General features: G+C 32.8%; 8 non-coding genes across 8 annotated transcripts; 4 read left to right on the top strand and 4 right to left on the bottom strand.

The window, feature by feature from the left end:
• Positions 1–1440: 1440 nt before the first annotated feature.
• On the bottom strand, positions 1441–1511 carry LTS14_010930. The gene has a single exon. It is a non-coding gene; the product is annotated as a tRNA-Arg (tRNA).
• Positions 1512–1612: 101 nt separating this feature from the next.
• On the bottom strand, positions 1613–1685 carry LTS14_010929. The gene has a single exon. It is a non-coding gene; the product is annotated as a tRNA-Arg (tRNA).
• A 42-nt stretch (positions 1686–1727) lies between these two features.
• LTS14_010928 lies at positions 1728–1798 on the bottom strand. Its single transcript has one exon. It is a non-coding gene; the product is annotated as a tRNA-Asn (tRNA).
• A 558-nt stretch (positions 1799–2356) lies between these two features.
• On the bottom strand, positions 2357–2428 carry LTS14_010927. Its single transcript has one exon. It is a non-coding gene; the product is annotated as a tRNA-Lys (tRNA).
• Positions 2429–8335: 5907 nt separating this feature from the next.
• On the top strand, positions 8336–8407 carry LTS14_010926. The gene has a single exon. It is a non-coding gene; the product is annotated as a tRNA-Lys (tRNA).
• Positions 8408–8965: 558 nt separating this feature from the next.
• LTS14_010925 lies at positions 8966–9036 on the top strand. The gene has a single exon. It is a non-coding gene; the product is annotated as a tRNA-Asn (tRNA).
• Positions 9037–9078: 42 nt separating this feature from the next.
• On the top strand, positions 9079–9151 carry LTS14_010924. Its single transcript has one exon. It is a non-coding gene; the product is annotated as a tRNA-Arg (tRNA).
• Positions 9152–9252: 101 nt separating this feature from the next.
• LTS14_010923 lies at positions 9253–9323 on the top strand. The gene has a single exon. It is a non-coding gene; the product is annotated as a tRNA-Arg (tRNA).
• The last annotated feature ends 3908 nt before the right edge of the window (positions 9324–13231 follow it).

Genomic DNA, 13231 nt, shown 5'->3' with positions numbered 1-13231 from the left:
TCTGTTGTAATCTAAACCGAGTATTTTAGGTATTCAAAAGTATCATGCACTAAATAAAGCAAACACTGCACCCATACTTAAAACGTAATGGAAATGGGCTACCACATAATAAGTGTCATGGAATGCTATATCAAGAGAAGCATTTGCCAATACTACTCCACTTAATCCACCGACGGTGAACATAAATACGAAACCTAAAGCAAATAACATAGCTGGTGTTAATTGAATAGACCCCCCATAGCAAGTAGCTAGTCAGCTAAATATCTTAATTCCTGTAGGAACTGCAATAATTAAAGTAGCAGCAGTAAAGTATGCACGTGTGTCCACATCTAAACCTACTGTGTACATGTGGTGACTTCAAACAACCAATCCCAGAACACCTATAGACATCATTGCATAAACCATACCTAAGTATCCAAAGATACTTTTGTTAGAGCTTGCTGAAATAACAGTACTTATAATTCCAAATCCTGGTATGACTAAGATATACACTTCAGGGTGTCCAAAAAATCAGAATAAATGTTGGTACAATATAGGATCTCCCCCACCTGCCACTTCAAAGAAAGATGTGTTGAAATTTCGATCAGTAAGTACCATTGTGATGGCTCCTGCCAATACTGGTAGAGAAATCAATAATAAGACTGCTGTTACTACTACTGCTCATCCAAATAAAGCTAATTTGTGTAATCTGATTCCTGGAGCTCTCATATTTAGTATAGTTGTAATGAAATTCATAGCTCCAAGTAAACTACTTACTCCTGACAGATGTAAAGCAAAAATAGCCAAATCTACACTTGGACCACTGTGACTTTGTATACCTGATAATGGAGGATATAATGTTCAACCTGTTCCAGCTCCATTTTCTATTGTAGTTGCAAATAGGAATAACACTAAACTTGGAGGAAGTAATCAAAAACTAATGTTATTTAATCTAGGAAAGGCCATATCAGGGCCACCTACTAGTAATGGTAATAAGAAATTTCCAAATCCTCCAATCATTGCCGGCATTACCATGAAAAATATCATTAAGATAGCATGTCCTGTAATTATACTATTATATAATTGGTTGTCCGCGATATATTGAACACCAGGCCCGGATAATTCTAATCTGATTAATACAGAGTATGCTGTTCCCAGTAGTCCTGAAAAAAGGGCGAACATAAGATATAAAGTTCCTATATCTTTGGCATTACATGATAAGAATCAACGTTCTCATCACATAGAAATGCTATTTTGCGATAAATTATTTTCTTCGCATCTATTACTTGTAAAGATTGAAGGTCTAACCAAATATTTATGAATTAAATTGCTAATAAACAAACTTTTAAACTCAAGGTAAAAGAGCTGCGATATCAGCCGTAAACTGTTTGTTATTAAGCGGTTTTTTTATGTATTATATTGAACGGATGTGTTTTTTTTTATAAATTTAAGATCTATAAACTTCTTACCTAAGATTTGAACTCAGATCCAGATATTAGAAGTATCCTGCTCTACCATTAAGCTAGTAAGAATTGCATCTTTATGAAGAGACACGGAGGAATTGAACCCCAAATTTTCGATCTGCAATCAAAATGTAAACCTTTTACAACATGTCCCAAAAGTACTTATAATAAAACGTGCACAGGGGTCGAACCTGCATCAATTGTGTCCGTAGCACAAGACTTTAACCATTAAGATAACACGTTTTGATTTTAGTCTGTTATTTGTACCTCTTGCAAATAAACTTGAGCCCTTAATATGAATTGAACATATATCAAAATATTAACAGTATTTCGCTCTACCGTTGAGCTATAAGGGCTATAACTAATACTTAGGAAGAAAAGGAATCGAACCTTCGACAGCCTCAGCTATTGAGTTTACAGCTCAACCCATCGTACCAGCAAATGGAACCTCCCTTTAACATAGTTTAAACTGCTATATTAATACAAACTTAAAAGAAAAAAAACTAATAGATTTAAAAAAATATTATGATATTAGTTGGTATTGAGCCAACTCGCAATCATTGCAATTTAAATAAGCATGCGATTAGGTTATGGCCATATGATGAGATTGCTATTTTACGACCAGATCTTTTACCTTAGTAATTTACTTTTGTCTGTTTTTGTTATAATGATTTTGTGACTCATTATTTTAGTCACAATCTGAATTATTGCTTTAATTGCAGTTTTAATAACTTCTAACCTCACCCTCCAAAATAATTTCTTAATTAAAGTAAATTGTTTTTATTACCTTGCTTAAAAAACTTTCTTTATCATTTCTTCACTTTTATATTATGGGGTTTCGTTCACGTTACAATAGAATGGATCTAAATACGGTTAGCCTAAAAACAAAACCTATAAAGTTTAAAGGATAAATATAAGGGCTATGAGATTCGAACTCATATTACAATGATTAAAAGTCACATACTTTACCATTAAGTTAAGCTCTCTTTTTTTTTATTTGTGGGGGGGGTGTTGTTAATGTTTATTAAACCCGTGCAATTTCTACTACACGAACCATATTTCGACTTAACACCAATTAGAGTCACGCATACGAAGATCAATTGTTAAAATATTACCTCTTTTCCTTACATATTTTGCCTCATCTATTTAGTTTGTTGGTTACTCTTGGTAAAGAGAAAAACCTAATTGTTTGAGGGTGGATTAACAATAAACCAAACTTATTGCACATACTCCTTTCAGCGCCTGACGAGTGGTTAGTACCTATCTGAGATTAAATCCACCGTGATGTGGTGATTCACGATTACTAGTAATTCCTTATTCATGCAGTCGAGTTTCAGACTACAATCCATATTATATTTTGTTTTGGGGGTTAGCTTTTACTCGCATTTTTGCCTTCCTTTGTCCAAACATATGTGGCACGTCTATAGCCCACAATATTAAGGTCATGATGACTTGTCTTGGTCCCTATTATCATATCCAATATAGCGGTGAACTGCCTCACAAATTGCGATCTATATATTTTATTAGCTTACTTAATTAAAATAAGATTTCACCTATAAGTCGCTGTGAAGCAAGGGTTTACGTTAATTTAATGGATCTAACCAAAATCTCACGACATTAACTGAAGACAGCCGTGCAACGCTTGTAATATTTGATACCCGTATGCAAAGCAAGAGGATTTACAACAAATAATATTCAAATTGTGGTAAGGTTTATCGAGGGTCATCGAATTAAATAACATACTTCACTACTGGTTTCAGAAACGGTCTAATGATTTCAGTTCCTGTGTTGCCACATTACTCTTGAGGTGGAATGCTTACACTTTCATTTATACACCAACTTTTTATTCAGTCTATAACATTCATAATTTTCTGCCTGGACTACTAGGGTATCTAATCCTATTTGCTCCCCAAGCCTTCGTCCCTCAACGTCAGTTTATATATAGAGGGTTGCCTTCGCCTTTATCCGTTCCATTAGTATCAAAGAATTTCATCTCTACACCAATAGCCCTAATATTTACCTCTCCCATCAAACTCTAGTTTCTACGTACTCTTTTAAAGCTATAAAAACCGTCTAGGTACCCTTTAAACCTAATAAAGATGAATAACACTAGTCTTCCTTGTATTGCCGCGACTGCTGGCACAAGACTTGGTCAAGACATATAGATAGAAGTTTGTCATCATCACTTATCTATCTAGAACTTTATTTGACATAGTCAATATACATTCCCCCAAATTGCTGGTTCAGCCGTTAGGCCATTGACCAATATACCTCACTGCTGTACTACACGTATTGGGATTTTTTCAGGCCCAATGTGGTCAATAAACCTCTCAGTTATGACTACAAGTTTCAGCTAGTTAAGACATTACCTTAACTACTACTTACTTGAGAATATTACGAGCATCTTAAAGCGAAAAATGTTATTCTTCTTTTGTATAACCAGATTAAAAGATTAACCTAGTTATATACTATAAGGGATTTATCCCTTACTTTAAGGAAACCAAAATATTATATACTCACCTTTACACCACTTTATTTTATATCTAAGATACAAAACAACGTACGATTAGCATGTGTCAAGCCTTTGGACAGCGTTCAATCAGAGCCATCATCAAACTCAATGACAATACTATATTAATACAAAGTTGAACTTTAGTCTGAAAAAAAAAAGGCTATTAAAATATCTTCTTCCACGTGTTTTTAATGCAGAGGTACCTAATTACTAACTTAAAGTTAATAACTTCTAGTTTAAATCTGATTAAGATTTAATTGCATCAAAGCAAAAAAAAATAGAAACAAAAAAAACTAGCAAAAACAAAAGTTTGCTTTAAACGTAGAATTTAATAAATAATAAACTTTCAGTTATGAAAAAAAGAAAAACAAAAATAAAATGAGAGCTTTTAAAAGTCATCCCTTACTTAGCTTAGTAAATGGGTATTTAGTGGATTCACCACAACCTTCCAATCTAAGTTACATGTGAAATTTTGGATCTTTATTAGGATTTTGTTTAGTAATACAAATAATAACAGGTGTAACTCTTGCAATGCACTATAACCCTAGTGTCTTGGAGGCGTTTAATTCCGTTGAACATATTATGAGAGATGTAAACAATGGTTGATTAATACGTTATCTACATTCAAATACAGCTTCAGCCTTTTTTTTTTATAGTTTACTTACATATAGGAAGAGGATTATATTATGGTTCATACAGAGCACCTAGAACACTTGTGTGAACAATAGGTACTGTTATCTTTATCCTAATGATGGCAACTGCTTTTTTAGGATACGTTTTACCTTATGGTCAAATGTCATTATGAGGTGCTACAGTTATAACTAACCTTATGAGTGCCATACCATGAGTAGGACAAGATATAGTTGAGTTCATCTGAGGAGGTTTCTCCGTTAACAATGCAACTTTAAATAGATTTTTTGCACTTCACTTCGTATTGCCTTTCGTATTAGCCGCATTAGCCTTAATGCACTTAATTGCACTACACGATAGTGCAGGTTCAGGTAACCCTTTAGGGGTATCAGGTAATTATGATAGACTGCCTTTTGCACCCTACTTCATATTCAAGGATTTAATAACAATCTTTTTATTTATTGTGGTATTATCAGTTTTCGTTTTCTTTATGCCTAATGTACTGGGAGACAGTGAAAATTATGTTATGGCCAATCCAATGCAAACTCCTCCTGCTATAGTTCCTGAATGGTACCTGTTACCTTTTTATGCTATACTTAGATCTATACCTAACAAGTTATTAGGAGTAATTGCTATGTTTTCTGCAATATTAATCTTATTGGTTATGCCTTTTACAGACCTGGGGAGAAGTAGAGGTTTACAGTTTAGACCACTAAGCAAATTTGCTTTCTTTGTATTTGTAGCCAATTTCTTAATATTAATGCAATTGGGAGCTAAACACGTAGAATCACCATTTATAGAGTTTGGTCAAATAAGTACAGTATTATACTTTGCACATTTCTTGATAATAGTTCCCGTAATTAGTTTACTTGAAAATAGCTTAGTGGTCTAAACTGTAAACCTCTACTTCTCCCCAGGTCTGTAAAAGGCATAACCAATAAGATTAATATTGCAGAAAACATAGCAATTACTCCTAATAACTTGTTAGGTATAGATCTAAGTATAGCATAAAAAGGTAACAGGTACCATTCAGGAACTATAGCAGGAGGAGTTTGCATTGGATTGGCCATAACATAATTTTCACTGTCTCCCAGTACATTAGGCATAAAGAAAACGAAAACTGATAATACCACAATAAATAAAAAGATTGTTATTAAATCCTTGAATATGAAGTAGGGTGCAAAAGGCAGTCTATCATAATTACCTGATACCCCTAAAGGGTTACCTGAACCTGCACTATCGTGTAGTGCAATTAAGTGCATTAAGGCTAATGCGGCTAATACGAAAGGCAATACGAAGTGAAGTGCAAAAAATCTATTTAAAGTTGCATTGTTAACGGAGAAACCTCCTCAGATGAACTCAACTATATCTTGTCCTACTCATGGTATGGCACTCATAAGGTTAGTTATAACTGTAGCACCTCATAATGACATTTGACCATAAGGTAAAACGTATCCTAAAAAAGCAGTTGCCATCATTAGGATAAAGATAACAGTACCTATTGTTCACACAAGTGTTCTAGGTGCTCTGTATGAACCATAATATAAACCTCTTCCTATATGTAAGTACACTATAAAAAAAAAGGCTGAAGCTGTATTTGAATGTAGATAACGTATTAATCAACCATTGTTTACATCTCTCATAATATGTTCAACGGAATTAAACGCCTCCAAGACACTAGGGTTATAGTGCATTGCAAGAGTTACACCTGTTATTATTTGTATTACTAAACAAAATCCTAATAAAGATCCAAAATTTCACATGTAACTTAGATTGGAAGGTTGTGGTGAATCCACTAAATACCCATTTACTAAGCTAAGTAAGGGATGACTTTTAAAAGCTCTCATTTTATTTTTGTTTTTCTTTTTTTCATAACTGAAAGTTTATTATTTATTAAATTCTACGTTTAAAGCAAACTTTTGTTTTTGCTAGTTTTTTTTGTTTCTATTTTTTTTTGCTTTGATGCAATTAAATCTTAATCAGATTTAAACTAGAAGTTATTAACTTTAAGTTAGTAATTAGGTACCTCTGCATTAAAAACACGTGGAAGAAGATATTTTAATAGCCTTTTTTTTTTCAGACTAAAGTTCAACTTTGTATTAATATAGTATTGTCATTGAGTTTGATGATGGCTCTGATTGAACGCTGTCCAAAGGCTTGACACATGCTAATCGTACGTTGTTTTGTATCTTAGATATAAAATAAAGTGGTGTAAAGGTGAGTATATAATATTTTGGTTTCCTTAAAGTAAGGGATAAATCCCTTATAGTATATAACTAGGTTAATCTTTTAATCTGGTTATACAAAAGAAGAATAACATTTTTCGCTTTAAGATGCTCGTAATATTCTCAAGTAAGTAGTAGTTAAGGTAATGTCTTAACTAGCTGAAACTTGTAGTCATAACTGAGAGGTTTATTGACCACATTGGGCCTGAAAAAATCCCAATACGTGTAGTACAGCAGTGAGGTATATTGGTCAATGGCCTAACGGCTGAACCAGCAATTTGGGGGAATGTATATTGACTATGTCAAATAAAGTTCTAGATAGATAAGTGATGATGACAAACTTCTATCTATATGTCTTGACCAAGTCTTGTGCCAGCAGTCGCGGCAATACAAGGAAGACTAGTGTTATTCATCTTTATTAGGTTTAAAGGGTACCTAGACGGTTTTTATAGCTTTAAAAGAGTACGTAGAAACTAGAGTTTGATGGGAGAGGTAAATATTAGGGCTATTGGTGTAGAGATGAAATTCTTTGATACTAATGGAACGGATAAAGGCGAAGGCAACCCTCTATATATAAACTGACGTTGAGGGACGAAGGCTTGGGGAGCAAATAGGATTAGATACCCTAGTAGTCCAGGCAGAAAATTATGAATGTTATAGACTGAATAAAAAGTTGGTGTATAAATGAAAGTGTAAGCATTCCACCTCAAGAGTAATGTGGCAACACAGGAACTGAAATCATTAGACCGTTTCTGAAACCAGTAGTGAAGTATGTTATTTAATTCGATGACCCTCGATAAACCTTACCACAATTTGAATATTATTTGTTGTAAATCCTCTTGCTTTGCATACGGGTATCAAATATTACAAGCGTTGCACGGCTGTCTTCAGTTAATGTCGTGAGATTTTGGTTAGATCCATTAAATTAACGTAAACCCTTGCTTCACAGCGACTTATAGGTGAAATCTTATTTTAATTAAGTAAGCTAATAAAATATATAGATCGCAATTTGTGAGGCAGTTCACCGCTATATTGGATATGATAATAGGGACCAAGACAAGTCATCATGACCTTAATATTGTGGGCTATAGACGTGCCACATATGTTTGGACAAAGGAAGGCAAAAATGCGAGTAAAAGCTAACCCCCAAAACAAAATATAATATGGATTGTAGTCTGAAACTCGACTGCATGAATAAGGAATTACTAGTAATCGTGAATCACCACATCACGGTGGATTTAATCTCAGATAGGTACTAACCACTCGTCAGGCGCTGAAAGGAGTATGTGCAATAAGTTTGGTTTATTGTTAATCCACCCTCAAACAATTAGGTTTTTCTCTTTACCAAGAGTAACCAACAAACTAAATAGATGAGGCAAAATATGTAAGGAAAAGAGGTAATATTTTAACAATTGATCTTCGTATGCGTGACTCTAATTGGTGTTAAGTCGAAATATGGTTCGTGTAGTAGAAATTGCACGGGTTTAATAAACATTAACAACACCCCCCCCACAAATAAAAAAAAAGAGAGCTTAACTTAATGGTAAAGTATGTGACTTTTAATCATTGTAATATGAGTTCGAATCTCATAGCCCTTATATTTATCCTTTAAACTTTATAGGTTTTGTTTTTAGGCTAACCGTATTTAGATCCATTCTATTGTAACGTGAACGAAACCCCATAATATAAAAGTGAAGAAATGATAAAGAAAGTTTTTTAAGCAAGGTAATAAAAACAATTTACTTTAATTAAGAAATTATTTTGGAGGGTGAGGTTAGAAGTTATTAAAACTGCAATTAAAGCAATAATTCAGATTGTGACTAAAATAATGAGTCACAAAATCATTATAACAAAAACAGACAAAAGTAAATTACTAAGGTAAAAGATCTGGTCGTAAAATAGCAATCTCATCATATGGCCATAACCTAATCGCATGCTTATTTAAATTGCAATGATTGCGAGTTGGCTCAATACCAACTAATATCATAATATTTTTTTAAATCTATTAGTTTTTTTTCTTTTAAGTTTGTATTAATATAGCAGTTTAAACTATGTTAAAGGGAGGTTCCATTTGCTGGTACGATGGGTTGAGCTGTAAACTCAATAGCTGAGGCTGTCGAAGGTTCGATTCCTTTTCTTCCTAAGTATTAGTTATAGCCCTTATAGCTCAACGGTAGAGCGAAATACTGTTAATATTTTGATATATGTTCAATTCATATTAAGGGCTCAAGTTTATTTGCAAGAGGTACAAATAACAGACTAAAATCAAAACGTGTTATCTTAATGGTTAAAGTCTTGTGCTACGGACACAATTGATGCAGGTTCGACCCCTGTGCACGTTTTATTATAAGTACTTTTGGGACATGTTGTAAAAGGTTTACATTTTGATTGCAGATCGAAAATTTGGGGTTCAATTCCTCCGTGTCTCTTCATAAAGATGCAATTCTTACTAGCTTAATGGTAGAGCAGGATACTTCTAATATCTGGATCTGAGTTCAAATCTTAGGTAAGAAGTTTATAGATCTTAAATTTATAAAAAAAAACACATCCGTTCAATATAATACATAAAAAAACCGCTTAATAACAAACAGTTTACGGCTGATATCGCAGCTCTTTTACCTTGAGTTTAAAAGTTTGTTTATTAGCAATTTAATTCATAAATATTTGGTTAGACCTTCAATCTTTACAAGTAATAGATGCGAAGAAAATAATTTATCGCAAAATAGCATTTCTATGTGATGAGAACGTTGATTCTTATCATGTAATGCCAAAGATATAGGAACTTTATATCTTATGTTCGCCCTTTTTTCAGGACTACTGGGAACAGCATACTCTGTATTAATCAGATTAGAATTATCCGGGCCTGGTGTTCAATATATCGCGGACAACCAATTATATAATAGTATAATTACAGGACATGCTATCTTAATGATATTTTTCATGGTAATGCCGGCAATGATTGGAGGATTTGGAAATTTCTTATTACCATTACTAGTAGGTGGCCCTGATATGGCCTTTCCTAGATTAAATAACATTAGTTTTTGATTACTTCCTCCAAGTTTAGTGTTATTCCTATTTGCAACTACAATAGAAAATGGAGCTGGAACAGGTTGAACATTATATCCTCCATTATCAGGTATACAAAGTCACAGTGGTCCAAGTGTAGATTTGGCTATTTTTGCTTTACATCTGTCAGGAGTAAGTAGTTTACTTGGAGCTATGAATTTCATTACAACTATACTAAATATGAGAGCTCCAGGAATCAGATTACACAAATTAGCTTTATTTGGATGAGCAGTAGTAGTAACAGCAGTCTTATTATTGATTTCTCTACCAGTATTGGCAGGAGCCATCACAATGGTACTTACTGATCGAAATTTCAACACATCTTTCTTTGAAGTGGCAGGTGGGGGAGATCCTATATTGTACCAACATTTATTCTGATTTTTTGGACACCCTGAAGTGTATATCTTAGTCATACCAGGATTTGGAATTATAAGTACTGTTATTTCAGCAAGCTCTAACAAAAGTATCTTTGGATACTTAGGTATGGTTTATGCAATGATGTCTATAGGTGTTCTGGGATTGGTTGTTTGAAGTCACCACATGTACACAGTAGGTTTAGATGTGGACACACGTGCATACTTTACTGCTGCTACTTTAATTATTGCAGTTCCTACAGGAATTAAGATATTTAGCTGACTAGCTACTTGCTATGGGGGGTCTATTCAATTAACACCAGCTATGTTATTTGCTTTAGGTTTCGTATTTATGTTCACCGTCGGTGGATTAAGTGGAGTAGTATTGGCAAATGCTTCTCTTGATATAGCATTCCATGACACTTATTATGTGGTAGCCCATTTCCATTACGTTTTAAGTATGGGTGCAGTGTTTGCTTTATTTAGTGCATGATACTTTTGAATACCTAAAATACTCGGTTTAGATTACAACAGAATGTTAGGTAAAGTTCATTTCTGAATTTTATTTATAGGGGTTAATGTGACTTTCTTCCCTCAACATTTCTTAGGTTTACAAGGAATGCCAAGAAGAATAAGTGATTACCCTGATGCATTTGCAGGATGAAATTTAGTAAGTAGTTTTGGGTCTATAATCTCTGTGGTAGCCACATGATTATTTTTAAACATATTATACTATCAACTAGTTGAAGGTAACAGTGTTTCAAGGTACCCATGATTAACTCCTCAGTTTTATACTGATTTCTTGCAAACATTATTAATGAGAGCCTATACTAGCTTAGAATGATGTTTAAATAGTCCACCTAAACCTCATGCTTTTGCTAGCTTACCTTTACAAAGTATAGCACTAAGCTAAAAATTAAAAAAAAAATAGAATGCTTATATCATTATTAATCTTATTACTTTTTTCAAACGCCTTAACATTAAGAAAAGACAAATCGATACTATTTTCCAGAGTTGTAATCCTAGGATTAATCTCCACTAGTTTTCTCGCATGAAATAACCTTTTTCTTAAACCCTTTTCAAATGGAATAGGTATTTATGGAGGTTTATTTAATGTAACAACCTTCACTCAAACCTTTAACATATTTATATTTACGATTAGTGCAATTATCCTTACACTAACCGCATTTTATCCTAGAAAAGTTTATATTAAAGAACATTCATCTCTATTCAATCTTATTTTCTCTACATTTTCCTATAACAAAAATGCTATTTCTAATAAAAAAGGAGAACAATTTCGTATAATAGAATATGCTTTAATTATCGTTTTTATATTATGTGGTGCGGTATTCTTAATAAGTACTGCTGACCTTATCTCTGTGTTTCTTTCAATAGAATTGCAAAGTTATGGTTTGTACATTCTTTCTACTTTGTATAGAGACTCTGAACTAGCAACTGGTAGCGGTTTAACTTATTTTTTATTAGGAGGGCTTTCTTCTTGTTTCATACTATTAGGGTCTGCATTACTTTACGCAAATTCAGGTACAACCAGCCTAGAGAACCTGTATATAATAACTAGTATTACAGAAGTTAATAACTTTGACAGCTTTATATCATGATATGAACCATACTATATTCACTTGTCATTAGTGATAATGTCAGTAGGGTTCTTATTTAAAGTTAGTGCTGCACCATTTCACTTCTGATCTCCAGACGTATACGATGGTATACCTACTATAGTAACAACATACGTAGCTATAATAGCAAAGATTTCTATCTTTGCCTTTTTCTTAGAGTTAGTTTATTATACAGAGTATAACTTTTTTGATTTTTCTTGAAAAAATGTACTATTGTTGAGTAGTTTATTTTCTCTAATAATAGGGTCTGTTTTAGGACTTACACAATTTAGAATAAAGAGACTTTTTGCATACAGTACTATAAGTCACATAGGATTTATCTTATTGGCATTGTCAATAGATAGTGCAGAATCTATACAATCATATATTTTTTACATAATGCAATATTCTCTTTCTAATTTAAACGCCTTTATTATATTAATTACTATTGGATACACATTTTATTTGTACATATCTAAAGAAAAACAGGATGGAAAGAAATTAGTTGACCAAAACAACTCGCCAGTTCAACTTATAAGCCAAATAAAAGGATACTTCTATATCAATCCTTTTATTGCAATAAGTTTATCAATTACTTTATTTTCATTTGTGGGAATTCCCCCTGTGATAGGGTTTTTTGCTAAACAGATGGTCTTAAGTGCTGCCTTAGATAATGGATACGTCTTTATGTCTCTAGTTGCCATATTAACTAGCGTAATTGGGGCAGGTTATTATCTAAATCTTATCAAACAAATATTTTTTTTTAAAGAAGATTATCAAAAAAATCCTTCACTTACTACAAGCAACGTAAATAAAGGGTTTTTTAAAGGCTCTTTTGTTAATGATATACAGTTAGTGGGCTACACGAGTTCTTACAGAAAAGACGATGATGCATCAAACAATGTTAAACTGTCAAGACAAAAGGTGTTATTCAAATCAGAAAATATCACCGTAAATAGTTCTCTTAGTATAACTATTTCTATAATAACCCTATTGTTAATACTCTTTATATATATCCCAACACAATGGTTTAATTTAGTTAATATATTAACTCTTATAATTTTTAAAGCCTAAATGACAAGTCAGACATTTTTCTTAATATTTATACCCATATTAGCTCTTATATTATTGGGGGTAAATTTCATTTTTGCCCCTCATAATCCTTATGAAGAAAAGGATAGCGCGTTTGAATGCGGATTTCATTCTTTTTTAGGTCAAAATAGAAGTGAATTTAGTATTTCTTTTTTTATTTTTGCTTTACTCTTTTTATTATTTGATTTAGAGATATTATTAGTTTATCCTTACATTGTAAGTGCATACGTTAACGGTATATTTGGACTTATAATTATGTTGATATTTTTCTTAGTGTTAACATTAGGTTTTGTTT

This window comes from Recurvomyces mirabilis (genome assembly GCF_035927965.1).
Source record: "Recurvomyces mirabilis strain CCFEE 5264 chromosome Unknown scaffold_62, whole genome shotgun sequence".
Classification (NCBI taxonomy): Eukaryota; Fungi; Ascomycota; class Dothideomycetes; order Mycosphaerellales; family Teratosphaeriaceae; genus Recurvomyces; species Recurvomyces mirabilis.
Note: the sequence above shows the minus strand (reverse complement) of the source record. Positions and strands in the feature narration are given on the sequence as shown.